The sequence below is a fragment of the Pteropus alecto genome, unplaced genomic scaffold, assembly GCF_000325575.1.
Source record: "Pteropus alecto unplaced genomic scaffold, ASM32557v1 scaffold86, whole genome shotgun sequence".
In the NCBI taxonomy this organism is placed as follows: Eukaryota; Metazoa; Chordata; class Mammalia; order Chiroptera; family Pteropodidae; genus Pteropus; species Pteropus alecto.
This window is the reverse complement of record NW_006442109.1, coordinates 16479919-16507222: the sequence shown is the minus strand read 5'-3', so window position 1 is coordinate 16507222 and position 27304 is coordinate 16479919. Positions and strand designations below refer to the sequence as shown.

The following is a 27304-nucleotide window of genomic DNA, read 5'->3' as shown; positions in this document are numbered from 1 at the left end:
CTGAAATATAGCGTCATAGTCTTATGACTTGAATATCTCGTGTCCTCTTTTAGTCTAAGATATTCCATTTAGAAAGAAGTTAGGCGTGCATTTTAAAGTAAATGCTATGTAATAAACCACCAATGACATTATCTTGCCAGTTATTTCTTTGTGAAATAATAATAACAATATATCTTTCACTAATAACTAGATTTCTTTCCCAGAGTGACCTCTGTTATAGTAGATATATTTTCATAGAATGTATACATTCTTTTTTTAGCCTGTAAAAGACATAATCAGTACTAGCCTCATACGAGGAAAGCATGATATTCATCGGATTGTCTATATGTTGTTTTAATGAGAGACAACGTGATAAGAATATTAGCATCAAAAACCAATCACTCAGGCCAACTTTTAATGTTGTCAAAGGGTCCATTTAGACTCTGTTACATGTCTTGCATTGGTTTCCACATGAACTTTGGCTCTGGTGATTGATATTCCTAGTAGAATCTGAGGACCCTTTAAGGTCCCAAAGTGCCCTCTGAAGTATCGAAGAAATCTGCTGTTTAAAAACAGATGTATGCTTGGCCTTTTTCCACCAAGGATTTGAGTTAACTAGTTTTCTTTTTTAGGATGAAGCATGTTTTTCCTGGTTTAAAATTAGGTCATCTCTATATGGTGTATGGTGAATCAGTTATTCAGAATATTCAGTTAACCAAGGTATCCCTGCCTAAATCTCTCTGTGAGATGCTACCTAACAGACTGGAACTCTGCCTTGGTGAAATTTTAGCAGTGTTAGTTGGAAATTGTTCTGTTTATCTTCTCCTATAATTGTACACTGTACAGAGTCACCCTTCAAGCACTGGAAAACTAAGCCAGTAAATATATTATTTTATTCATGGTTGCCTAATATTTATTTGCAATTCAGTTTTAATTAGGTTATTTTAGAAAGATGTGGAGCCTTTTTATCCTTCATACACAATTACCAACTTCCCTTTTTATTTTCATCCTCTTTTGTCCCTTATTCTTTCAAGCATACTATTGTTTAACAGTTGCTTTGTATAAGATACGAGCCTTGCATGCCAACTTTGATGTGGCAGAATGAATCATATTGCCATTGATTTCAGCCTGAACACAACAGCCATCTCCAAATAGGAAGTTTCTAGCTGCAGGTTGTTTCAACCCTGCATGCCTTGCCTAGCCTGCCGTGTAAAGTCAGTTGCTTCACTCCAAACAGCACTGTATTAATATGCACAACATGACCATTTTCAGTAGAAGGTTATTAGAATGCTAGTTTGTATCCTCTAGTGAATGAAATGATGTGTGATTATGAAGTCATCAGGCATGGACCAGTAAGACTCCAGAGAGCCTGCCCCCTCTGAGGTCCTCGGGGTGCCATTGATTGGTGGCCATGTGTTTGTGCCCGATAGACTGTGAAATGGTGTGTTGCTACACGGCTGTGTTGCACCTGCGCCCCATGGAGGTGATTGATTGGTTTGGTCATGTGGAATGTTCCCATCTGGTCTGCAGTAATGTGTTTTTTTTTTTTTTTCATCTGTGAATAGCAAGTGCTGGCTGGATAGTTACAGCAAACAGTTTCAGAGGCTAAATAATCCTTTTCCTCTAAGAATAAATTGGGATTTGAAGGAGTTTGTTTTTGCACAACATTGTTTTTATGAAGGTCGTCATTCTCCATCAGGTTCCTACCCCTTCTGCCTAAGATGTTAAACTCCTTTCTCTTTTGACCTGTTTCTACCTCCTCTTCCTCATACTGGATTAACATATACTTTATATAGTTCTAATTTGTATAGCTCTAAAGGAAAATCTGTTCTTTTTGCTGTTTGTTGTTCTGACATGCCACTTAAGGTGGTTTGCAATTTTTAAAAAGATGGTTTCTATGATCATAATTGGATTATCAAAATACCGATATATTTTTAAGCCTTCATTTAACCTCACAAAAGTAGTGGTTTATTTATTGAAAACTACTGATGTTGCAGTTTAAATGTCAAGAAATTATTTATTAGGTTCTTTTTTTTCAAGATTCTATAGTTATATTGGGCGGTCTTGTTTGATATTTCTTAATCTTAGTCCTTTTTCATAATTGATCTATTCATTCCACCTAATGACTAATTACATATCAGAGCACATCATCAACCACATTCATCATAGTAGAATGTAATAATCAATGACATTTCAACAAAGGAAAAAATAAATATGCAAATAAGGCCTCATTAACATTTGCATGAGTTGTTTGAATAATCACGTTGCTGACAAGGCTGTAATTAACAGAAATTGATGCTGAGTTCAGTATTTGATAGTGTGTTTTCTCAGCGTTTTATTGTTGTCACTGCGGGGGCTGAAATGAAGTTCTGCTCTACTTGTACCTTGACTAGAGTTTGATGTGCTGGGCTGTGCCAGGTACCAAAGGCTTCTGGGAACCCTTGATTTGTCCATGACCTACACTTAATGCATATAAAGACACTTTATTTAAATTGCCTTATTTTTTTAATGAAGCATTGTTAGATTTTACTGATTATAAGACAACTGTAAAGAAAACAAACATGAAAATTCAAATTATTCATTATTTTGCCTGAACTGCTTTATATGATCAGATACTGTAAGACTTTATGTTTAGGTTTGTTCATGCCATGGAAAATTGATGTCATTAAATTTTGTTTTTTCTTAAATATGGCCCAGTGGATCACTGTCAAGAGGTTGGAGCTTACTGTAATTGAAAATCACTTGCTTAGGGAAAAAAATCTAATTATAGAATGTACATTTTTTTTTTAATAACTCTGTTCCCCCACATTCCTCCTCCTTTTCCTGTACTGTTTCCTGTTTTTGTCATGGATATTAACTGAAATGCACTAAACACAATAAAGCTGTTTATGTCAGTTTTTTGGATGACTGCAAGTGCTGATTATAACAAGTTTAAGGAATTTCCTTTGTTGAATGTGTACCCGTGCCATATGGCTCAACATGGAACATTAACTTGACAGGGATAATGGATTGTGGTATATGGAGACAATTTTGCCTGCAGCTTTACTATAACTCATTCTGGTTGGGGATCACAGGTTTATAGTACGGGATGCAACAAACATCCAGATGGATTTACTTTACATAAAAGGGTTGCATTTCTTTTTATTTCCTCCTTGTAATTGGAAAAAGAACATTTTTTTAAAGAAACAAAATATAAAGAAGTAAACAAAGAAGGAAAGATTGTTAAAAAATGGATTCTGTGCAGTCTTTTGTAAAATGCTATGAAAGAGATTATATACATAGTACATTACTTTAAAATTATGGTTTACATAGGCTTGTTTGTTATTTTTAGAGCAATATCTAAAGTGATTTTTTTCTTTTTTAACATTAAAAATCTGACTATATCAACCTTCTTTCAGGTTTGTAGACCTGAAAGAGCAAGCAGTGTCATTTCCGAAATTGTTTTAGTAATGCTTAAACAGCAGCCCCTCGTGAAATGAATTGGATTTGTAAGGTGTAAGATAGAAAAACCTTTTTAAAAATGTTTTCAGTTTTTTAACTGAACTAACTATATTACATGTAATAGTAGAAGATAAGGTTTGTTGTTCTGTTAAACAGTAATAAAACAAAATTGCTAACTTTAGGCTTCTTCATTTTAAGTGTGTCCCTGTTATACTTAATCTAATTTGTCTGGTGAGAATTGGAAAACTAAAAGCCGCTTTGGTAAAATGATCAGTGTAACCAAAGATTAGTTTCTTATAGAATGTTTAAATGTGTTGTTACTAAAAACTACATATATTTTAGCTCAGAGAGGGAAAAACAGTGTAGAACATTTTTTATGAAACAGTCTTGTACTAAGAAACTCGCTTGATTATTTTCAATTTCTTTTGAAATCATTGAAATTTTTTTTTCCACTCTGTTTAGGCGAAATATAGAACTGACGTCAACAAATTATGTGTAGTTCTACATTTTTTCTTTCTAAATAAAATAATGGGCCAATAATTTTGAGCTAGAATGTCTTTCATACATTAGGTAACATGCCCTCCCTGAGCAAAAGGGGTAAAGAAATGTATTTCTCACATCTTCTAAACTAGCCCTCAATCTACTGACATCTTTGAAAGTTTACTCTGAGTATCTGAGACATACATAGAAGTTAAAGGCTGAGCTTTTTAACCATCTTTAGTATATGCTTATAAATGAAACATATTTCTGCTATTTAAAAATTATCATTTGTATAGAATATGGAATGAATAATGAAAGTTTTTTTCCACTTTGGTAAAAGTTTGACACTTTGACGGGCTTTTATTATTTTGAAAAACAATCGATAATAGTCAAAGAGTTTTAATAGTTTCAAATTTAAATTGTGCTGTCTAAAATTACTATTTCTAAAAATATATTTCGTGTTAATTAGGAGCATTGGAACAACTGCAGAATTCATACATTCTAACCACTGATATTCAGTGGTGATGGTATTGCTTCTATAATACAGCAGCACTGCAACTACTATCTAAATTTGTTTGAATTGTAGGGTTACAATAATTTTACAAAATTTTGTTTGTTTTTATATTGACAGAAGTTACAGTTCAAAAGAACTGTGCTTTTCTCCCGTGTTGGTAGTGTTTATCATAAAGAAGATTTGATTTAAAGAATATTACCACTAATTCTACTTTTCCCTCTCTTCAGCAGCCTATTCTTATGCCAGTTTTCTCCTTGCTAGCACTTTATCAAAGAGAACAGAGGTAAAAGAAAAAGGGTTCCAATTTTTTTGTTTTCTTCTTACTTGTTAGCATCACTGGGTGGCCAAAATTTTCATGAGATTGGACTTTAGTCTAAAATAACATTTGAGCACTATCTGAGGATTTCTGTTTTTCATGCTTTTTCCTTTAACAGTGTTTAGAACTGGTTCTCAGTGCTTAAGTCAGATTTTGGAAGAGTTTTTCCCTAAGCTTGGAATGGGCCTTAACTTAAAAGCCTCTTTCTCTTACTGTGTTTGTTAGCCATTACTGACTTACAAAAACCATTGAGAAGTCTAGGGGATTTCTTGGAGAGTCGCCGCCTCCAGTGGAAGTTCAGACAACTGCAGATGCTACCCCAGACAACAAGTACAGCGCAATTAACCAGTATCTAAACCATACCAAATAGTGAAGCTTTGTGGGGGTTAGTCAAGTGTGTCACCTTATAAGCCATTCTAGCAGTTAATTCTAAGAAAAAGACAGCTGTTTATTTTAGAAATGACTTGTTATTAAAGGAATTCATTAGACTGGGAAAAGAATAGGCAAAAAAAGGGATTAGAAAAGGCCTAACCATCTTATTGGGATTAAAAGATAAAAAGCAAATGACCAAATATTATGTTGTGTAAACAAGTTATAAGCCATTAAAATAGTCTCTCTTTCAGATGCATTAGATGAGCATCTCTTTTTTGATGCATTAGATTACTAAGACTTCTGCTATTATTAAATGATCAAAATTTTAGATTTAGAGTATTATAACTAATATTTCTGATACTGTGAAGTTTTAAGTACGTAAGTGAACATATGATTATATTAACCAGTAATTGAGGTCATTTCAATTCAGAATTTAAGTTCAAATTTAAGCTTTATACAGAATTCCAGTTTCTGAAAGGACTTTGAGAGGTCCTTTAGCTAAGATCGTGTTTAGACTATCAGAAACACATGAAAATTAGTCTTTTCTGTCCATTTCAATCTGTCTTTCTGTTTCCTCCTTTCCTCCCTCTCTTGAGCTACCCCTTTCCTCCAATATCTTTTCTCTTGCTCTGACATTCTCTTCCCTTTAATATTTACTTTGCTGTGCTCTTAAAATTTTTAATTAGCTTGTACTACAAAGAATGATTATCTTTCTTTAATAACTTATTTTGTAGATATTAACTACATATCCTAAATTTGAAAAGCAAATGTCTAATGTCCTATAATATGGATATTTTTGGAAATCTTAATAAATATAACTAGATTTCAACTACTTCCATATTGTTTAAGGGTATTAGCAGTGATTTTGATAATCGGTAGCAGAAGATAGATTCTCTGGACTAGGCATACTATAGTGAATCTTAATGCTTTTCTCTGTAAAAATTAGTACCATCACTCATTACACAGAGCTTTGCTCCTGTATCATAGCTAAACCATTAAAGAACTCTTCATGTATCTAGCCATCATCTTTATTTGCAATCACAAAGAAATCTCTTATGTTTAAATCTTTGAATTAAAACCCCAAAAATGTTTTATAGCTTTGGACTACACCCATAGAGGAGAGTATACTTGCAGTCTTAGTGCATTTGAGCTGCTATAACAAAATACCACAGTCTTAGTTGCTTATAAACAACAAACATTTATTCCTCACAGTACTAGAAGCTGGGAAATCAGGATACCAGCTTGGCTGAATCAGAGATCTCTTCTGGGTTGCAGATTTCTCATTGTATCAACATGGTGCAAGGGAGCTAGGGAGCAATGTTGGTCCTCTTTATAAGGGCATTAATCCCATTCATGAGGGCTCTGCCCCCATAACTTTGTCATCTCTTAAAGGCACCACCTCCTAATACCATCACTTAGAGGGTTAGTTTCGACATATGAATTTTGAGGAGACACAAACATTCAGACCATAGTAGATGCCCTAATATCTAGAGGCCAGGAATATTCAGGCCTTTGCTGTAATACACTCACAAGAAAAAGTAATAGCGGCAAAAGAAATTATATATGTTTTCATTGTTTACCATAATCTCGCTATAGAAAATTTGGACATTATAGTAAACCAAAAGGGAGAGAGTAAACTTCATTCACTCATAATTTCATCATCCAATCGGTGTTAACATTTAGAGTATAGTAGAAGTTCTCTTTCTTACAAGAATGTGAGGGGTAGTCATTTAATTAAAAACAGTTTATTTCTCAAAAAATTAAAAACAAAATTACCTTATGATCCAGCAGTGTCACTTCCGGGTATATACCCTCCAAGGTTAAAAGCAGAGTCTGGAGATTTTTGTATACTCAGTGGTCATAGCAGTATTATTCACAGTAGTCAAAAAGTGGCCAAATCCTTTATGCATCAGAGAAGATATAAAAATAATAAATCAATATATTACTAAACAAAGTCCTTCAAACAGTAACAACAACAACAACAACAAAAGGTAGCAGTAATCCACGTGCCTATTGATGGAAAATGGATAAACAAAATGTTTGGATAAACATACAATGAATATTATAAAACCTTAAAAAGAAAGAAAATTCTGACATATGCTACAACATCGATGAATTTTGAGAACATTATGCTAAGTGAAATAAGCCAGTCACAATGAAGACAAATACTGTGTAATTCCACTTATACGAAGTACCTTGAGTAGTAAAATTCATAAAGGCAGAAAACAGAATGGTGGTCGCTAGGGGCTTGGGAGTGAGGGGTGAATGGAGAATTATTTAATGGTTATAGAATTTTAGTTTTGCAAGATGAAGAGTTCTGAAGATTGATTGTACAACAATATAAGTATACTTAACACTACTGAATTAAACACTTAAAATTGTTAAGATAATAAATATTATGTGGTGTGCATTTTACCACAATTTAAAACATACAAACACTTCATTGAAACATATTAGTGTACATTCAGTCACCATTCTTTTGAAGAATAGAGACCAGGCCTACCTTTAGTGGTTGGGGCCATTTGATTGGGTTTTAGATTACCTTTCTCACTTAAATCACACCTGTTGTTCACCATCTGAAAAACACAAATGGTGAATTACAAATGTAGTTTAATCAAGAAAAATAATATACAAATGTATAGTATTAAGTAAAACTTAAATATTTTGGGGACAATTGTGAATATTCCTTTACATTTTCATGAGGCCCCCCCCCCGCCCTACCTCTTAAAGTTTTCTAGCTTCATAATTGGATGATGATTTTTTCCTTTGCATACTTTTTCACAGATGAGAACATATTCAATCTTGTATTTGGCTCACTTAATATTATATAATAAGCACTTACCATAAGTATGATTTTGAAGGACTCTAGGGTATGATAGTATAATTTTCTTCATTCCTCACCTGTTACTGGCAATTTAAATTGTTTATAAACAGTTCTATATTGAGTGTCTTTTATGTGTAAAGTTTTGTCCTAACTCAGTTATTTCCTTATAAGGAGAAATTTCTAATAATTAAGAAGTTGCTTGGTCAAAAGTTATGAGTTGTTTGGACGATTCTCCGATACACATTTTGTTGTTGATAACATCTAAGACACATAAAATTGTTTATATTTTTTCTCCAACCCAGGTATTGGGGAGAACCTAGTATCTGACATATGCATTGAATCCTAAGTAGATATATGTTGAATATATATTCTGCTATTTTTCACTAGATCCTAGCTCTTTGTTTTATATAGGCAAGTCTACTCACACACTCTGCTCATTTCCTCTTTTGTAATTGCTTTGGGCGGTCTTTCTTACTCATGGAATGCTATTTTCTCCTTTCATCCCCTCTCCTTTCCAAATGTTCTCAACTTTTATCTGCCTGTTTGTTCTATGAAACATGTAACAGTCCTGATCTACCTAGCTCTCTCTTTTCCAACTCCTTTTTTGAAATTAATTCAGTCAGCAGTGTTAGGTGCTGAGAAAAATAGCAGTAAGCAACTCTCTTTTGTCCCACCTTCATGGAGCTTACTTTCTAATGTTAAATATATTATGTTAAATATATTATGCCATGTGATTGTCTTGTTTTATCAACTAGATTGTAGGTAAATATGTTAGGCCCATAAAAAGTATCCATCTAATTGATTGATCATTCTAAATGGACAAAAGAGAAGATTGCCAATGATTACTGATATTAACATGAAGATATTCTTTTACTAATACCACATGGCTGGGTCATAGATTATCAGCATTGGAAAGGACTTTAAAAGGTTCATAATCTAACAACCCATTAGTATTTTAATCTCCTTTTACTTAACAAATATTTATAAATGATATGCTAAACACCAGGCATTGTGCTAAGGACTGGGGAAACAATTGGAACAAGATTGATAAAAACCCTAAATTTATAGAGTTAATGCCTAATAAATAATAAAACCTTCCATATCTTAGAGTTTGTTGCTTACAAAGTACTATGTAATTACAATAGAAAGTATTTATTTGTGACACTGTTAAATATTAGTGTCCAGAATTTAGTTTCTAAGCCTTCTGTGTATATTAGTGCATTAAGTTCACACAACAGTCCTATGCAAATAGACATAATTGTTTTCACTTTACATATGAGGAAACTGAGGTAATTAATTTGCCCAGGATTGACAATATACATTGCAAACCCAGTGAAATACCACAGCCTGTGCTTTTAACCAGTATATCGTGACTTCTGACTCCAAGTCCAGTACTGTCCTTTTTGTCTTGCCCACCTTTACGTCTCCATCAAGATGTTGTCCTACCTATTCTTTGAATATCTTCAATAATGTACTACCCTAAGGTAGTTGTTTAATCTTTGGATATTCTGTTAGAGAGATCTGCTTTATGATATGCTTATAAACCAAAATGTCCCCCTAGAAGAGCAGTCCCCAGTGCTCCTATGAGAATCTAATGCCTGATGATCTGAGGTGGGGCTGAGGTGATGATGCTAGCTAGCAGTGGGGAGTGGCTGCAAATAAGATGAGCTTCACTGGCTTGCCCACCGCTCACTTCCTGCTGTGCAGCCTGGTTCCTAACAGGCCATGGACTAGTTCCCAGTCCGCGGCCTAGGTGTTGGGGACCCCTGCCCTAGAATTTTCCTATTTTGCTTACATGCACTTGGGATTACACCAAAGTATGACATCTCATAAGATATTTAAAGCAAACTCTCACCTTTTCTTCTCCAGAAATATTTCTCCTCTCTTTAAATTTTCTTTACTGTCTTAGTCATTGTGAACAAGTTTAGATTACTTGTGATTTTCTTACTGTGGATCCAGAAGTTGTTGCATTATCTCCAGATATAGATAAAAGACAAACTCTCCACCTAAAGTAGTAAAAGCAGGCATTAGCTCACAGTTTCCCACTCTTTGTTCTTAGAGACTCTCCATTTATTTAGTAATTTTTAAGAAACATTTGAAGTATTTACAGCTCAGAAGAATCACCTTTACTTTCCTTTTATACCATATGGCCTTGTAATTCTGCAGTCAGATATCAAATTAGTCAACATAGGCACATCTCTGACTTGCAGGAGGGTGCAATGGGTAGGTAGGAATAGGAAAATTGATATGTTGTGGAAAGGTGGGAAAGAGATTTAGGAACTCTTGATTGAAAATCATAAAGGGAAGAAGCACAAACCAGAGGGATAGTTAGAGTGTTTAAAAGCTTGAAGGAGGGAGGACACAGGCATGGTCCTGCTTGGTTTTGTGTAGCAGCCTCTTTGGAAGCCAATGGTCACAGCAAACAAGAGGAGGAGAAAGAAGAGCTTCTGTGCTAGATGGCATTCACACTGAAGGGTAGAGGATGCTGCGATGGCAGCAACTGCAAGTGGGTTATAGACGAGGGGAATTTATTAACTAAGTAAATACATTTATGGGTAAGGAGATTTCTCAGTGGTGGAGAAGAAAGTCACAAATAAAGGAAGAAAACTAGAATGAATCCTGTAGTATTAGATGGGAATTGGAGATATGTGTGTGAACTCATAGTTTCTAATAAATATAGTGAGAGAAATTTAGCTATAAATGTGTGTTGTGTATATATGTGTATGTATATGTATACATATATTCTTCATCCTGTCCACTAAGAGACAGGGAATAGCAAAACCTTAGTACCAGTGACCATAACTCATGTCCAGAATTTAGTTTCTCAATACCATTCTCCACTAAAAGAAACCAGGGCTCCTCGGAGAAATGACTGATTCTAGGTCTAGGGCAGGGGAAGGGAACAAGATAAGCCTAGAACATCATATTATGCTGGAAAATAAGGACATACTCAAAGAATGATGAAGACTTGGAAGAACATCACACAAGCCAGCTTGAAGGAGCTCCCTTTGGCCAAATCTGTGACAATTTGAACAGCAAAATAAATATCAATAGTAATGAATTATAACCCATTGAATAAAATAGGAAACCGTGAGTCCATGCTGATATAAATAGATTTAAGATTTTGTAAAGAACAGGATTTTTATGTAGTCTCAAAGTACCTTCCCACAAAATAATTATTAATTACAACGGGGAAAAGTAACATTTCAGTTGAGAAGCCTTGGCAGACACATTAATGAAGGGATCAAAGTGAACATTATCAATAATGAGATAATTCAGTTTATGTGTCACCTAATAGGATGTATCGGGAAGAACACAGCATCACTTCTGTGATATTCCTACTGAAGATGCATGGACTGAATGTAATGTTTAGGAAACATCAGACAAAGCAAATTCAGATTGAGGGACAAGTAAAGAAAGTTAGGAAAAGAAACCAAAGGCAATTATGATTCTGAACTTGGTTCTTTTGCAAAGGCATCATTGAGATATATAGGAAAACTCAAATGGTAGTAGTGTGTAAATGTTAATTTGATGATTATGGTAGTTGTATTGCACAGTAGTTTCTTGCACAGAATGCAGTAGGACATACTAAAGTATTGGGGGATGGTGGAGCATCATGTCTGCAACTTATTCTCAGAAATGGTTCAAGGGGGAAAAGTTCCTTTTACTGTACTTAAAACTTTTTCATAAACTTTGGACTTTTTTCAAAATTAAAAAGCAACAATAGCAAAAAAGGTTAGATTAGAACCTGAATGTGGAGAGCTTGGTATGTCAGAATTAAAAAATGGATTTTGTATGCCATGCATTGGGAAACTTTCATCAGTTTTGAACAATAGAATATAGTGACGAAAGTGCTTTCAGAATGAGTTTATCATCAGTGATGGATGGGAGCAAAGAGAGACAGGTGAGGGTACCAGTTAAGAGGTAATTGCTTAGGTGTTCATCTATAACAACTTGAATTGAGATGGTGGTAGTTAATGGTAGAAAGTGACAGATGTGAGGTGGCACATCCTAAGATTATCTCGGAATTTGTTTAGTCTTAAACTGGAAGTGACAGAAAGAGAAATAGATGATAGTTGGTGCAAATAGGCTCAAATTCTGAGCTCGAATAGTTGATATTCCTGAACTTATTTGAAAATAGTCCTTCATTTCCATGGATTCTGCTTCCACGGATTCAGTCCACCTCATATCAAAAATATTTGGAAAAAAATGTTATGTTATTGCTGATGTGTATTTCGTAGTTAGACCTACAGTGGTTGTATCTGTTCTGAATTTGTACAAAGTTTTTTGCTTTCTAAACAATATGGTATTATAACTATTTACATAGCATTTACATTGTATTAGATATTATAAATAATCTAGAGATTATTTTAAAGTATATGGAGGATGTGTGTAGGTTAAATGCGAATATTACACCGTTTTAATAAGGGACTTGAGCATCCTCAGATTGTGGTATCCACTGTGACGAGATGGGGAGTGGAACCAATCTCCCTTTTGGATACTGAGGGATGACTGTAATTTGATGGAACATTACAGCTTTAATATAAATGTTTATTCTGTAAACAAGTAGCACTAGTAACTACATAAATTATTGAGATTTCTTATATTTTTAATGCTTTGCTATCCTTCCAAAGCTGTTTCTGATTTTCTTTTTTTGAATCTACTTGGTCTCTAAAGCTATCCCCCATGCCTAAATAGTCAATCAGGTCTCATCCTCCACCCCTTCGATAGTTGGGGATAGGAGAGCAGGGAGTTTCTTAAGCTTTAAAGACCATAAGAATCTTCTAGGGATCTCGCCAAAATGCAAGTTCTAATTCAGATCATTTGAGATGGGGCCTGAGATTCTGATTTTTTACAGTGTTCATACCCAGGCCTCTAGTGTAAGTGATAACATTTTGAGTGGGGTTAAAACGTGGATGATGTCTTTCTGTATGTTTTTTTTCTAAAAGTTTATGTAACTTAGAGAATTTCTTGTATTGTCACTGCAAATATCTTTTAAAATTTCATGTTAATTTCCTCCATTTAGTGCAAACTGTTTTCTATCTAGTAAAGCTTGGACCTCACTAGTTCCCTAGGTGATAATGAAGGAAGCCAATACTAGTACAGAGAATCGCTACTAGAGAAAATGTAATTGATGGTGCTGAGTTATTTCTTTTCATTTTTAAAACTTCTTCTCACTAATAGTAAATTAAATATGAAATTTAAATTAAAAATGACTACTGAATCTATCCAAATTCATTACATTTTCCTCATTGCAGATTATACATGTTAAAATCATTAATATTGAATAGCCAGTGTATTTATATTGTAATAAATTAAGATTTTTTTTTTGTCTTAGGAGATCTGCTAGTCCTGTTTATCAAGTCTTGTTTATTTCTATGATATAAAATTATTCAAATCTGTACCATAGAACTCTAAGGAAATTAATATTGGATTTAGTCAAGGTAAAAATACCAAGACACAAGGGGGCACTGTCCTACCATAATTCAATTGAATTTAATAGCTTTTTTGTTTAGTGTGAATATCGCTTCCAAAATTCTGTCTTCTCTTTGGTTATCATGAAAACTTAAACACTGTATGTTTCTCCAAAGGTGTATGTAATACTTAAACCAACTGATCTTTCACAATTCACAAATCAGATGTGCTCTTAGCAAAATTCAGGAACTTTTCATTCTATTTGGCATGAGCCTTGGAAGAGTGGGTGATTTAATGATTGGAGATGGTATAGCACATTTAGTTGTTAGTGTTTAGGTCTGTGGTGGGGATGGGGAAATCACTGTAAAAACAGTTCAGTTTCTTTGGAGAAATATAGTGCCTCTGTTCTGAAGGAAAGAGTTGGGATAAAGATCGAACTGTTATAAGCTGCAGCTGCATTTGCCATCAAATACCAAGTTGGTGCTGATGAATGTTTTGTTTTTATTGTCATGGAAACTTGGAGTCAGAGAATGGATATTCTATTCATCTGGGGAAATAGCAGTTCCTTGCATAAAACATAAGGACCTTCCAAAGCAGTTCCTAAAATAGATATAGGCTGAATATAATCCAAAAAAGTTAAGGAAGTAAGTATAGAATAAATGCAGTCATTCCTGGATCACTTCTATTCTCAACACTAAGAATAGCTGTATATTCTGTTATTAAGCTTATTATTGCTGCTAGAAACTTGAATTCCAGTGACCATGGTATTTCCTTAACAACAATATGATAGTTACCTACCCTTTAGGAGTTGTCTTTGTACTTCTTCCTTGAGCTTAAGATATCTTTTATAACTCTGAACTTATGTACTATTAAACAGTTGCTTCGGATCCCTGAATATTTTTTTAATTCATGTTACTTATCTGCTATAATCTTCCATTCAGAATATTTTAAAGCATTTTATATTGGGGAGGGGCACCTTACTCAAAATAAGAAACAGTTACTGAAACACGAAATAAGATTTTTATATGGTCTGGGAAAAAAAGAAAATATAAAATTTAGTAAACCATAAAGATGCAAGTAAATCCTTATGCATATTTTATAAAGTTGTGAATAGAACACATTACAAGAACAGAAAATGCAAAAGGATTTTGGTTTCGATGAGAGCAAATGTGATACAATAAAATAAAAATAATAGGAAATGATAGGAAAATAAAGTGGCAATACAAATTAAAGCACTTTATATTACGAAAAGGGAAAAAATGTGAGTTATGAAGTTTTACCAAAGGTTACCAGCTATATTATATTACCTCTACAGAGGAAGCAAGGCAAATATTTATGACTTCATAAAATATGATAGAAAAAGAATAGAGTGGACTATTTTAGATAAGATAGTCAGAGAAGGTTCTTCTGAGGAAGTGACATTTGAGTGGACACCTGAATGTTCTGACATAAGAACATGTCGTGCAGAGAGGCTGACAAGTCCAGCAGCCTTCAGTGGAATTGAGCTTGGAATGTTTTAGAAACAAAATGTAACTTTATGAACAAAGTTGAAAAAAAAACCCAACAGTATTCAAATGGGCATTTAAGTAGTATGATTAGAGCAAGACCAGTTTTCTTATATGAGACAGGTCCAGGATTAGAGCCCAAAGTCAAAGTTTAGGTTTCCAGCATATAGGATTCTCTCAGAGGAAGAACAGAATTGTTTCAAAATACAAATTTAAAGTATGAGTTTTACTGTTTATTTTTTTCCCCAAAATATTTTAATGAAATTCGTGATTTTTTTTTTTATTATTATTGAGTATAGTCTGATATAGGCAAGAAACAATTCAGGAAAAATGTGTCAAAAATAAATGTAAGTAGCTAACATTATCAGAAACATAATCTTAAGAAGCAATGACATAAAAAAAAGTTTAACAAAAACAATTTTCACAAATATTTTCATGCTATATGACATCTAGAGCATATACATGTATGTAATATATCAAATTATGTAAAACATGACCAGGAATTGAAGACCTTAACAAAAAAATACCTAAGGTTCAATTTAGAGAACTAGTCAACATACTGAAGGAAAACAGTATAGAAACTACAAACCGGACATTGTATTCCATAACTGAAATGATGAATAAGAGCTGGAAAATTGCCAGCTTTATAACCTTTTAATAATAATGATGTGTGCAGTTAGTGCAGGAGATCATATTCTTAGAGCAGTTTGTTCCAAAATCAAATGTTACCAGACCTAGTGGAATTCAAAGTATTTTAGGAAGAAAATGTCTGAGGTTAGAAATAAGAGAACCTCATTACAGTATCATAAAAACAAAAGTAGTTTAACAAAGTTTTTAAATTTTCCAAGAATTTATCAAATTCAATTTCTATTATGGTAAAATCTAGCCGAGCAGGATGTATTTAATTTAGGGTACTGCAAAATGTAAAGATAATAACAAATTTGGAAGTGTTATGTTTTCTTCTCAATCCTCTGAGCAGTTTTTTTGGTCATAAAGTCTGATTATTTATAGGAGTCAAATTTTACTGTGTTCTAGCTTTCTGATCTATAAAAATGGGGTTGCTAGAGAAAGACCAGGAGAATGATTTTTTTCTTAATTTTGGGTGAAGAAGGGCTGGTGGAAGGATTTCCAAGAAGTGTAAAAAGCTTAGCAAGTTTTATAGTAGTCTCAATTAAACCATTAGTTTTCAAACATTGGACAATAAATGGTGCATGGGAGAAGGAAAATAAATAAAATGAGTTCCACAATTCTCTAACTGACTGCCTGGAGGAAGATTCCAAGCCACAGCAATGGGAAGAGGAAATCAGACATCATCTAATAGTCTTACTGAGTTGAGGTGACAAAGAACAGAATTCAGGGAAGCCAAGGAGGATTGAATTTGCAGGGCAGAAGGGAGGGAGCACAGAGGAAGAACTTGAGATCTGCAGAGGGGTTCCTTCAACTCTGGCTAACTACCGATATGTGTGCATACATCAGAGGAAACAACTTGAGACCAGTAAAAACACTTGAAAGGAATAGGCGGAACAATTCCTCAAACTCACACAAAATTGGGAATAGGTCTTCCAGACAACCAAAGTAGAAATATCTAATAATACAGATATATCTCCTTTTATTGCATTGTGCTTTGCACATTTTTTTTTTAAATAAATTGAAGGTTTGTGGCAACTCTGACTGGAACAGGTGTACTGGCCCCATTTTTCCAACAGCATTTACTCACTTTATGTCTTTGTGTCACATGTTGGTAATGATCACAATATTTCAAACTTTTTCAGGATTACTATGTTATATTTGTTATGGTGGCCTGTCTTTGATGTTACAATTTTGTTTTGAGGTGTCATAAACTGCCTATATAAGACAGTGAACTTAATTAATAAATATTGTGTGTTTTGACTATTCCCCATCTCCCTCTTCTTGGACCTCTCTATTTCCTGAAACACAAAAATTTTGAAATTAGGCCAATTAATAACCCTACACAATTGCCTCTAAGTGTTCAAGTAAAAGGAATAGTCATGTATCTCTTACTTTAAATTGAAATCTGGAAGTGTGCTTAAGTTTAGAGTAGAAGACATGTTAAGAGCCAAGACAGGCCAAAAGCTAAATCTCTTGCTCCAAATAGTCAAGTTGTGAATCCAAAGGAAAAGTTTTTGAAGGAATTTAAAAGTGCTACTCCAGTGAACACACAAATGATAAGAAAGTGAAACAGCCTTATTGTTGATACAGATAAAGTTTTAGTGGTCTGGATAGAAGATAAAATCAATTACAACATTTTTGTAAGCGAATGCCTAATCCATAGCAGGGCCATAACTCTCCTCAATTCTATAAAGGCTGAATGAGGTAAGAAAGCTACAGAAAAATTTGAAGCTAACAGCTTAGTTCATGCAGTTTAGGTAAAGAAGCAGTCTCCATAACATCAAAGTGCAAAGTGAAGCAGCAAGTGCTGATGTAGAAGCTGCAGCAGGTTATTCAGATGATCTAGCTAAATGAATTAAGACAGCTACATTAAACAAAAGATTTTCAATATAGATGAAAGAGCCTTATATTTGAAGAAGATGCCATCCAGGAATTTAATAGCTAGAGAGAGGTCAGTGCCTGGCTTCGAAGCTTTAAAGGACAGGCTGGCTCTCTTGTTAGGAGCTAATGCAGGTGGTGACTTTCAGTTAAAGCCAATGCTCATTTATCACTTAGATAAATTCTAGAGCCTTTGAGAAGTATGCTAAATCTACTCTGCCTTTGCTTTCTAAGTGGAACAACAAAGCCTAGATGACAACACATCTGTTTATAACATGGTTATTTTGAGCTCACTGTTGAGATCTGCAGGTCAGGAAAAAAAGATTTTTTTCAAAATGTTACTGCTCATTGACAATGCATCTGGTCATCTAAGAGCTCTGATGGAGATGGATGTTGTTTTCATGTCTGCTAACACAACATCCACTCTGCAACCTATGGATCAGGGAGTAATTTTGACTTTGAAGTCTTACTATTTCAGAAATAAGGCTATAGCTGTCATAGATAGGTGTTCCTGTGAGGGATCTCTGTAAAGTTAATTGAAAACCTTCTGAAAAGGATTCACCATTCTAGATTAGTTAAGAACATTAATGATTCATTGGAAGAGGTACAGATATCAACATTAATAGGAGTTTGGAAGAAGTTATTTCCAGTCCTCATAGATGACTTTAAGGGGTTCAAGACTTCAGTGGAGGAAGTAACTGCAGATATGGTGGAAATAGCAAGAGAACTAGAATTATATGTGGAGCCTGAAGATATGACTGAATTTCTGCAATCTCGTGATAAAACTTTAATAAATGAGGAGTTGATTCTTATGGATGAACAAAGTAAGTACATGAACTCTACTTGAGAAGATGTGAAGATTGTTGAAATGACAACAAAGGACTTTGAAAGTTGATACATAAAGTTGATAAAGCAATAGCAGGGTTTGAGAGGATCGACTCCAATTTTGAAAGAAGTTCTGTGGGTAAAATGCTATCAAATAGCATCACATACTACAGAGAAATTGCTTGTGAAAGGAAAAGCCAATCAATGTGGCAAACTTCATTATTGTCTTCTTATAAGAAATTGCCACAGCATCCCTGTCTTCAGCAACTACCACCCTGACCAGTCAGCAGCCATCAACATAAGACAAGACCCTCCACCAGCAAAAAGATTATGACTCACTGAAGGCTCAGATGATGGTTAGCATTTTTTAGCAATAAAAAATTTTTAAATTAAGGTACGTACATTGTTTTTTGGACATATGCTCTTGCATACGTAAGAGACTACAGTATAGTTGAAACATAACTTTTATATGCACTACGACATAAAAAATTTCACATGACTCACTTTATTGCAATATTCACTTTATTGTCGTGGTCTAGGATGGAACCTACAGTATCTCCAAAGTATGCTTATAATTGGCATTGTGTAGAGTCCTCAGAAAGGTGTTGTTTTAATAAGTCTAAATTAGCCTGGGGCTGAAGGCTGTTCTGGACCTGCCTTAACAGAGCTTAAAGGCAATGCTTGAAAGGGATCCAAATGATGCTCAGTAACTTAAGTGCTTACCAGAACAAAAACCCAACATTCTTTAAAGGAATACAACAAAATCTAGCACTCAACAATGTGAACTGCATAATATCTGGCATCAAATCAAAAAGTACTAAGTGTCAAAAGAAGCAGGAAACTATACTCTGTAACCACAAGTAAAATTCGTCAGCAGAAACAATAGAGCAAGAAATCAGAGGGATGATAGAATTAGCAAACAAGGGTATTAAAATGGATGTTATAAATATGCTCCATAGTTCAAAACTATAGAGGAAAACACAAATATGGTGCAAGGAGAAATGAAACATATAAAAAAAAAATCTCTAGAGATGAAAAATATAATAACTGAAATGAGAAATACACTAGATGAGATTAATAGATTTTTTACTGCAGAAGAAAAGATCAGTGAATTTGCAGACTTGGAAACAAAGTATTCAAAATGAAGATCAGAGGACATCTAGCTTCTACTTAGGGCATAGAGAGCTGCAAAGAATGCCATTTCTACTCTTACCAATGAGAAAAATAAAGCCTCAAAAACTACAAAATTCTTTTTTGAACCAGTCACAGAGCCGAAATCACAAGACAGAAATGGGACCTGAATTCCAAGGAGAAATGGGACACATGAACTGTCTTACCTATGGCAGAGCATGGGAGAATAAGGTGTCATACCAGTGACAACACAAGGAGATAAGAGGAATCAGCTAAAATTTTAAAGTTTAACAAAAGGCCTGTTATGGGCCAGCAACATAGCAGTTTGAAATACTTGAGGGCTTCACTCTCAAGTTTTTTCCCCTCAAATCTCCAAGAAAGAATAGGGGGTGGGGCAGGAGACTGAAAGGAATTCCTGTTGATGTTGTAGGCATGCAGGTGCTGATAGCTGTCATTGTGGGAAAGACAGAAAATCCTGCCAGCTTCCCTGGACCCTAGGTACTGAAAGACTTAAGCTTGTTTAGGAGGAGCAGCAAACTGGAAGACAGGAAACTGGTCTTAGACCTAAGATCCTATGCTGATACCAAGTACAGGTCTTCTTCCTGTCAGGGAGGAGTGAAAACTTTGACCCAAGGTCAACTCTAGAAGAAATCAGTAAATTTGAATATAGTCAGTAGAAATCCAACCGAAATACAAAGAGAAAAATGAGTGATAACAAACAGAGCTATGGGACAATGTCACAGTCTATTATATGTGTGACTGGAAACAAACTATTCAAGTTTCAATTGGAGAGGAAGAGAGAAAAAGTTACAGATCCAAAGTTTTAAAAGCAACATACACTCACAACTAGACTATATTATGTTCAAATTGCTGAAAACCAACAATAGAAAATCTTGAAGGCAGAAAAACTTGTATGTATAGGAAAATAAAAATAAACTACAGCAGACTTCTTATTAAAAACTTTGTAAGCAAGAAGATGATGGAGTACATCTCTAATGTATTAAAATTAAAAAAAAAAAAATTGTCAACCCAGAATTACATATACATTGAAAATACTTTTTTTAAATGAGGGCAAAGTAAAGACTTTTCCAGATACAAGGAAAGCTGAGTTAATCCATTCCTAGCAGACTTGTGCTACTGCAACTGTTAAACAAAGTTCTTCAGGCAAAGGGAATGTGACTCCAGACAGAAACTTGAATCTGCACCAGGACTCAGCAGATTTTTCTCTGCAAAGGGCCAAATCTCTAATATTTTAGGCTTTGTAGGTTAGATAATCTCTGTCACAACTATTAACTGCCATTGAAGCACGAAAGCAACCATAAATAATACATAAACAAATGGGTGTGACTGTATTCCAGTAAAACTTTATTTACAAAAATAGGAAGTAGGCAACCTTATGGGTCATATAATATAATTTTTTGAACTCCAGAAATTCTAACACTGGAAATAAATATAAAAGATACACAACTCCTCATTTTAAATTACAGTATAAAATAACTAAATGTCTAAGCAAAAATAGTAACACTGTATGTGTGGTATATAATATACAAAAGTGAAATGTATGATAACAATAAACCAAAGGATGCAAGAGAGGATTTTGGAAGTTAACTGTTGTAAGGTTCTTATGCTCTTATATTATTACTTGAAGGTAGGCCCTGTTAATTAAAGGTACACTGTATTGTAAATTGAGGGCAAACATTAAAAAATAAAAGCCAGTAGTACAGACTAAACAGAATAATCAATCCAAAAGCAGGCTGGAACAACAACAAATAAAGAACAGGTGAGACAAATGGAAAACATCTCACAAAGTGATAGTTCTAAATCACATTAAATGTAAATAGTCAAAATGAAGCACACAGAGAAACAAAAGCTGAAAAGAGAATTTTTTGACTTTTTCATTCTCCGTTTTTCAAGTGGTTTTATATATACTTTTAAGAATTTCTTCCCTAGATGGAAACATTTCAATAGTGAACATTACAACATGTTTATGTACTCCTAACACTGTAACAAACACTTCCTAGCAGTGTAACACCAGCACCTCCTTTTTACCTAATAAAGATGGTCTGCCTCTGTATCCCCTGTAAACTTCAGACAGCAACCAGACTGTCTTAAACCAGTGGCTTAGAACCATCAGATGCAAGGTCATTCTGTAACCCTTTCCCCAGCCCTAGTGAAAAAGGGAATAAGCAAGTTAAGGATGACACCCCAGCCTATCTACTTTATTTCCTCTGTATTACAGATTCTACAACTCTGTTGAAATTCACTTTAAATTGTTCCTTTTTTATGCTGTCATTTCTCTTCATATCCCTTACCACTTTTTCCAGATTTTCCATGCATCTTTTGGTCTTTCTTTCTCTTTATTTCAGTTGTGAACAGAAAATGAATTGTGACTAAGTATTTATAGTGCTAGAGATATATCCATTCATTTATGCTAAGGGGAGAGTGAAACCATTAGCTTTTAATGAAATTTAATGAAATGAAAGGCATAAAGAATATTAAAAACTTCAAAAGTATCCAAAAGTTTCCTTTCCTTTATTTCCCTGGAATCTACCTTTTTTACTCCTCTATTTAAAGTTTTTTTTCTTCAAGAATTGATATTCAAGGTACACATATATGGATTTTGTAGTTGATACATTTCATTTTCAAAATAATAACATTTAATTAGCCCTTTCTTGTGTTTTTCACTGTTCTAAGCACTTTATTTGTCAATACATTTTACCCTCACAAAAACCCATAAGGTGAAACTTACTTCATTTCACAGTTGAGACAACTAAGGGGCAGAGAAGTTAGGTAATGTTAGTAAGAAGTAGAGTGGAAATTTAAACCCAGTTAGTGTACATCCAGAGTCTCTGTTCAAACTTCTTCACCATGTCTCCTCCCTAATTTTATTATTATGTGTTTTTTACCCTTCCTTTACTTTCTTTTTCCCTTCAACAAATATTTTACACAGACATGTTGTGACTTAAATTGATTTGTATAGCTATTTATAATGAATTGGTGTATAAATAACTTACTTTGAGTTATTCCTGACCCACAAATGAACTTTGGATTATAACTCGTTGAGAACTTGAGGCTAGCTTTTACCAGTTTTTAAACTGCAGAGGTAGGATGGCAGTAAATTGCAATACTGGAGGCCGCTCAATGAAAACTGAATGCCTCATATTTTACTCAGAGTACTTATCATGTAGCAAGAACCTTACTTAAATCTTAGTGGACCACAAAAAGGGATTTAAGACTCTTTTTGTCTTTCTCCATGTGTTTCAATAAAATAGAATAGTCTCCATTCAGTCGCTTTGTATTTATGTATTTTCTATGGTGAACAAAGTGTGCTGCCTTTCCTCATTATATAGATAGAAGGTGTTGAGCCCCAGTGAGAAATCTTATTAACATTTAGAGTTTTTCTTAATCTGAGTAGAATGAAGTCTTGGTAATTCTGAGCACATTGACTTCAACTTGCTATATTCAACTATTATATTGATGGTTAAATATCTCAAGGTGTATTAAAGAAATGTATGATGAGCTGCTTATACACTTAATTTTTTGTAACTACACATTGTCATTCTAAAAGTCCCTACATTTTTTAGCAGCTATCTTCTTTCTACTACTGGCAATGTCCAAATTTACATTCTGTTAGGAAGGGGTGCCTGAAGAATAGCAAAACAGATGAGACTGTCAGTTTCATGGGATATTAAAACAAAGATACCATCTAATCCAAACTTGCCCCACCTTAACCCATTTCCAGGTAAAGAAACTGAGGCCTGGGGATGTTTAATGACTTCTTCATGTCACACTAGTTCATGACAGAGACAGAAATAGCCCTCCTGACTTTTTCCATGATTGTTTCATTCCATTTCCCATTTTTGACCAGATAGTTGTGAGTGGTAGCAGTTCCATTGACTAGTTCCTTTCTTTCTATTCTAGTTCTTGCTGTCAAGGGAAACTAGCTAATTAACAATCATTTATTGTCTGCTATTTTAGAGCACAGTTCTGTTAAACTGTCTCTCTGCTTACATGTGGCTGTGTGCCATAGATAGAGCCTTGGAGTAGAATCTGTCCCTGGCATACAAACAAAACAAGTCTAGAATTCCAGATCAGTGTACTTTGAACAAGTGGCATCTGCCTTCTGGTTCCTGGGTGCCATAAAAAACAGATTCAGATACTGACCTTCCCTGGTAAGGTCATGGTTTAAATTAAACAGCTGAAATATAGAAAGATGTGAGAAAGTGATTGGAGTTAATAATGAGCTTAATGTTCTACTTATGGTATGATGCAAAAATTTTTGAGAGAAGCATTCATACAAGAATTGGTGGAAACTGTATGTCAGAAGGAGTAGATTATTTAAGTATGTGATTACCAAGATAATTTGATATGTTCCCTTCTCTTCTCCCAACCAAATTATTTGGTGATGTGATTTTTACCTGATTTTTTCTTTTTCTTCATTTCGAGGTAGGGGAGTAGATAAAATTAAGGTGTTGAAGGATTGGCTTAAATTATTTAATCCCTAGAAAGTCATAAAACATCAATTGAATTATTTCATTCTTTAAAAAGAATGAAATAAACATTGTGATACAAAGGTTACTTGATTATTTTTAGAGAATATACATTTAACCATCTTTTCTCCTGAAATGTAGCCAAAGGTGATATGACTCCTCGTTCATTCTGTGATGTGTCAGATTGCTATAAAAATGAAATGTTTTGTTCCTAAATTCTGAATAACATGGTTGGGAAAGTGTGAGACATTAAGTGAGAAAACACACTTAAATTCTGAACCTAAAGAAAAGCAACAATGCAATATAGAAATACGATTTCAGGGACAATTTAGAAAATACAATTATAAAGTAAACTGTCTCAGAGAAGTAGAGTTTAGATTTTGAGTTACCTATAATGAATATCTTGTTAAGTATTATCTATGTGGCACAATTGAACCATAAAATGGCCTGTAAAGTTTTGCTAAGTGACGAAAATTGACCAAAATGTATTTATCTTATTCTGTTCTGTTCATTCATTCTTAATTTCTAACTACATAGCCACCTCACCCTGTCATATAGAATTCTGCATTTTAATTGTTCTCTCTGAACATTCCAATGGCCGAAAGGTAAACTGTTTTCTATAAACCTCATCCTCCTCTACTTGTTTATATTTAATGTGTGAATCTGATTTTAGGTGGAGGGGTAGAGAGCATGGGGAAAGATAGCTGGATTGGCGAATGTTTGCATCCTGGACTACTTCATCTCAGATTTAGTCTCAAGAAGTCTTTTCTAAAGCCTCTTCAAATTGCACAGGTCTGACTGTGTGCTCTTATTAAGGATAATGAGATACTTTATTGGTACTTTAGCAGTTCTGCAGGAATTAGTGATTGGGAAGCTGCTTACAGTTCTGATGCCTGTCAAAGGAAGTTGATGCAGAGTTAAGATGGAATAAGTGAAGAGATAAAGGCTAGGTTACAAAAGTGATTACAACTGGCAACTTGCTAATCACTGGCCTCTATAGGGATCCTCTGGTTTATTGCTAATCTCACTCACACTTGGCATTTTCCTATGCTACAGCCTCATCTTTCATAGCTGTGTGAGTAATTTGGCATGGAGTGAACAAGAGGAGGGCATAGAGAGTCCAGCAGCTGTGCTCATTGGCACTAGATATTTAAATATCTTCAGTGTAGCCAGCAGTGTGCTTGGCACAAACGTTAGCCAATAATACTTAAACAAATTGTTGTGAAGAAAATAGGCAGGCATTTATGTTAAAATTCTTCTTTCCTTAAAAAAAAAATCTGAGATTCTTTTTAGGTTTTTTTCTGTAAGTTTGAGCAGATTGCGACAAAAATGATGTGTGTAATTCTCATAGTTAGTATTGGCCTTGGTTCTTTAAGACAAGAATTTCCAAGTACTTCATAAGCATTAATTAAACTGTGCAGGCCTGTGTGGGGTGCATGTTACTGAGTTGATTTTCCTAAAAGAGTGAGTGGGCCCACAGATGTTCAGTGACTTGCAACTTGCCTGGTTCACTTAGTGAGAGAGGATCAAGAGCCAAGAGTTGAATCTAGTAATGAGAATTCCAAAGTCTCTGCTCTGATATACCCAACAGCATTCCAGATTTGCACACTTTGTAAGATAGTACCTTATGTTTCTCCAAGTGGTTAATGAGATTCAAATTGTATGTAACCTTTGGTATTCACCCACAAAAGAAGAAGAAAACTGGGGTGGTTCCATAGAGTAGTGGTTAGCACGTCTGCTTTATACGCAGAAGGTCCTGGGTTCGCGCCCCAGTGGAGCCATGGCCCATACCCTGGGTGCTCCAGGCCCCAGGTGTGTGCTGTGAGCGCATGGGAGGAGACGCCCCACCTTCAGAGATCCAGTTCTTAAGGGAAGACAGCAACATTTATAGGTCAGGGGTGGAAGGTGGGGATTAAAAAAACAAGAAGAAGAAAAGCTTTTCCATGTGCAAAGAGCATAGGTAAATAATGAGTTTTCACAGATACCCAAGGAGAATAAGGATAGTCTGCTCATAAAACTGTGATCAGATTTAGGTTTATGCCCAAATATTTCAGTTTGCCTATGTAAAGATTTTGTATTGTCAACTAAATATGGAAAAACTCTCATCATTTATATATTGAAAATTTCATTTTGAAATGTAGTAATGATTTAGGTAACTTTTTTGAATGTCCAGGAATTCTTCTTCTAGGTTAAGCCTTTATCTCATAACAAAAACCAATCTAATGCTACCCATTTAAAATACAGAAAATATTAAAATATTAAAAATTCCCATGGAGTTTTTTATTTAATAGATTGTGAATTTGAATTTATAAATGCAAATTAGTACAAAAATTAACATTGAAGTGACACTGGTTTTCAGACAAATAGGAAAACTACTCTAATTTGTGCTGTTACTCATGAAGTCAGCAATTATTTCTTGAGTAGTATATCTATTCATTGAAAATAGTGAATTTTAGTTTGCCGGAAATGTTCAGGTATTCATAAGACTGCTGCAGAAATAAATGCTGAGCTAGTTATATCTTCCATAATTGTGTCTGGCCATTTTCAAATAAAAACATTATTTTGAATTGGTAAAAGAAAGCACATACAGCCAAGACAGTATTTATAGGGCAGGTTTCTCTAGCCAGTAGATTGAGATCTACAGGAAATCTTAAATTGACTGTCATATCTCACAGATGTTAGCACCTTCCTTCAATCAGTCTTTGGTTTTAACAGGATTTCTAGTAGGAAGAATAATACAACTAGCAATGGTACCAGCAGTGTACATAAAGCACCATTTACAGTGCCTTGCACATAATAGCTAGTCAGCAAATGCTAGTTTCTGTCATCATGCCCACAGTAATCTCAAGATTTTGAGAGTAAGGAGAGAAAATGGAAAGAAAAAGTCCTAGACTGCTGTGCACTCTAAGGAAGATTCAGCAGCCTGGAAGTTCTTGAGCCAAAGTTGGTCAGCAGAGGAATGCCTTGTCTCCCAGGAAGGGGTGTGCTTTTGTTTCCCCCACGATACTCTGTCGAAGCGTGTTGGAAGCAAGGGGACTTCTTGCAAAAGTAGTGGTGAATTTCAGAGTACAGCACCTGGAACCTTCAGGTCAATTATGTTCCCTGAAGAAGAAATTCTGCAAGGTGCATTCTCGTGGCTGCCACAGCAATTAACTTTTTTAAAAATTTGTTTTCATCATATACACACAAATAAATCTCTGCATTGGCCACAAACTTTCAGGATGCCATTATGCAACCTCTGATCTTGTCCAGCTTCTATGTTTTTTATAGATTAGGAAGCTGAGGACCAGAAGAACAAGATCAGAATATTTTTTCTAACAGGCATTTGAAATAAGAGGAACATCATCATGTGCCCTTTGTGAGAACTGAAAACAATAGCATTTACTCTTGAGTGAAACCAGCATAGATGACTATGTTCTAGTTATACCCAGAGCCAACCTTTGGAGTAGTTGAGTTTTGTTGCCATTCATTTTGGGGATGATTTGTCAATTGTCTCCTTTCAGC

At 34.6% G+C, this 27304-nt stretch overlaps 1 protein-coding gene and 1 non-coding gene across 6 annotated transcripts in view; both read left to right on the top strand.

The window, feature by feature from the left end:
- The window catches only part of TCF12 (transcription factor 12), a 292040-nt gene that overhangs the window by 156982 nt on the left and 107754 nt on the right, over window positions 1-27304 (top strand). The gene's annotated exons all lie outside the window — the stretch shown is intronic.
- On the top strand, window positions 25509-25581 carry TRNAI-UAU. The gene has a single exon. It is a non-coding gene; the product is annotated as a tRNA-Ile (tRNA).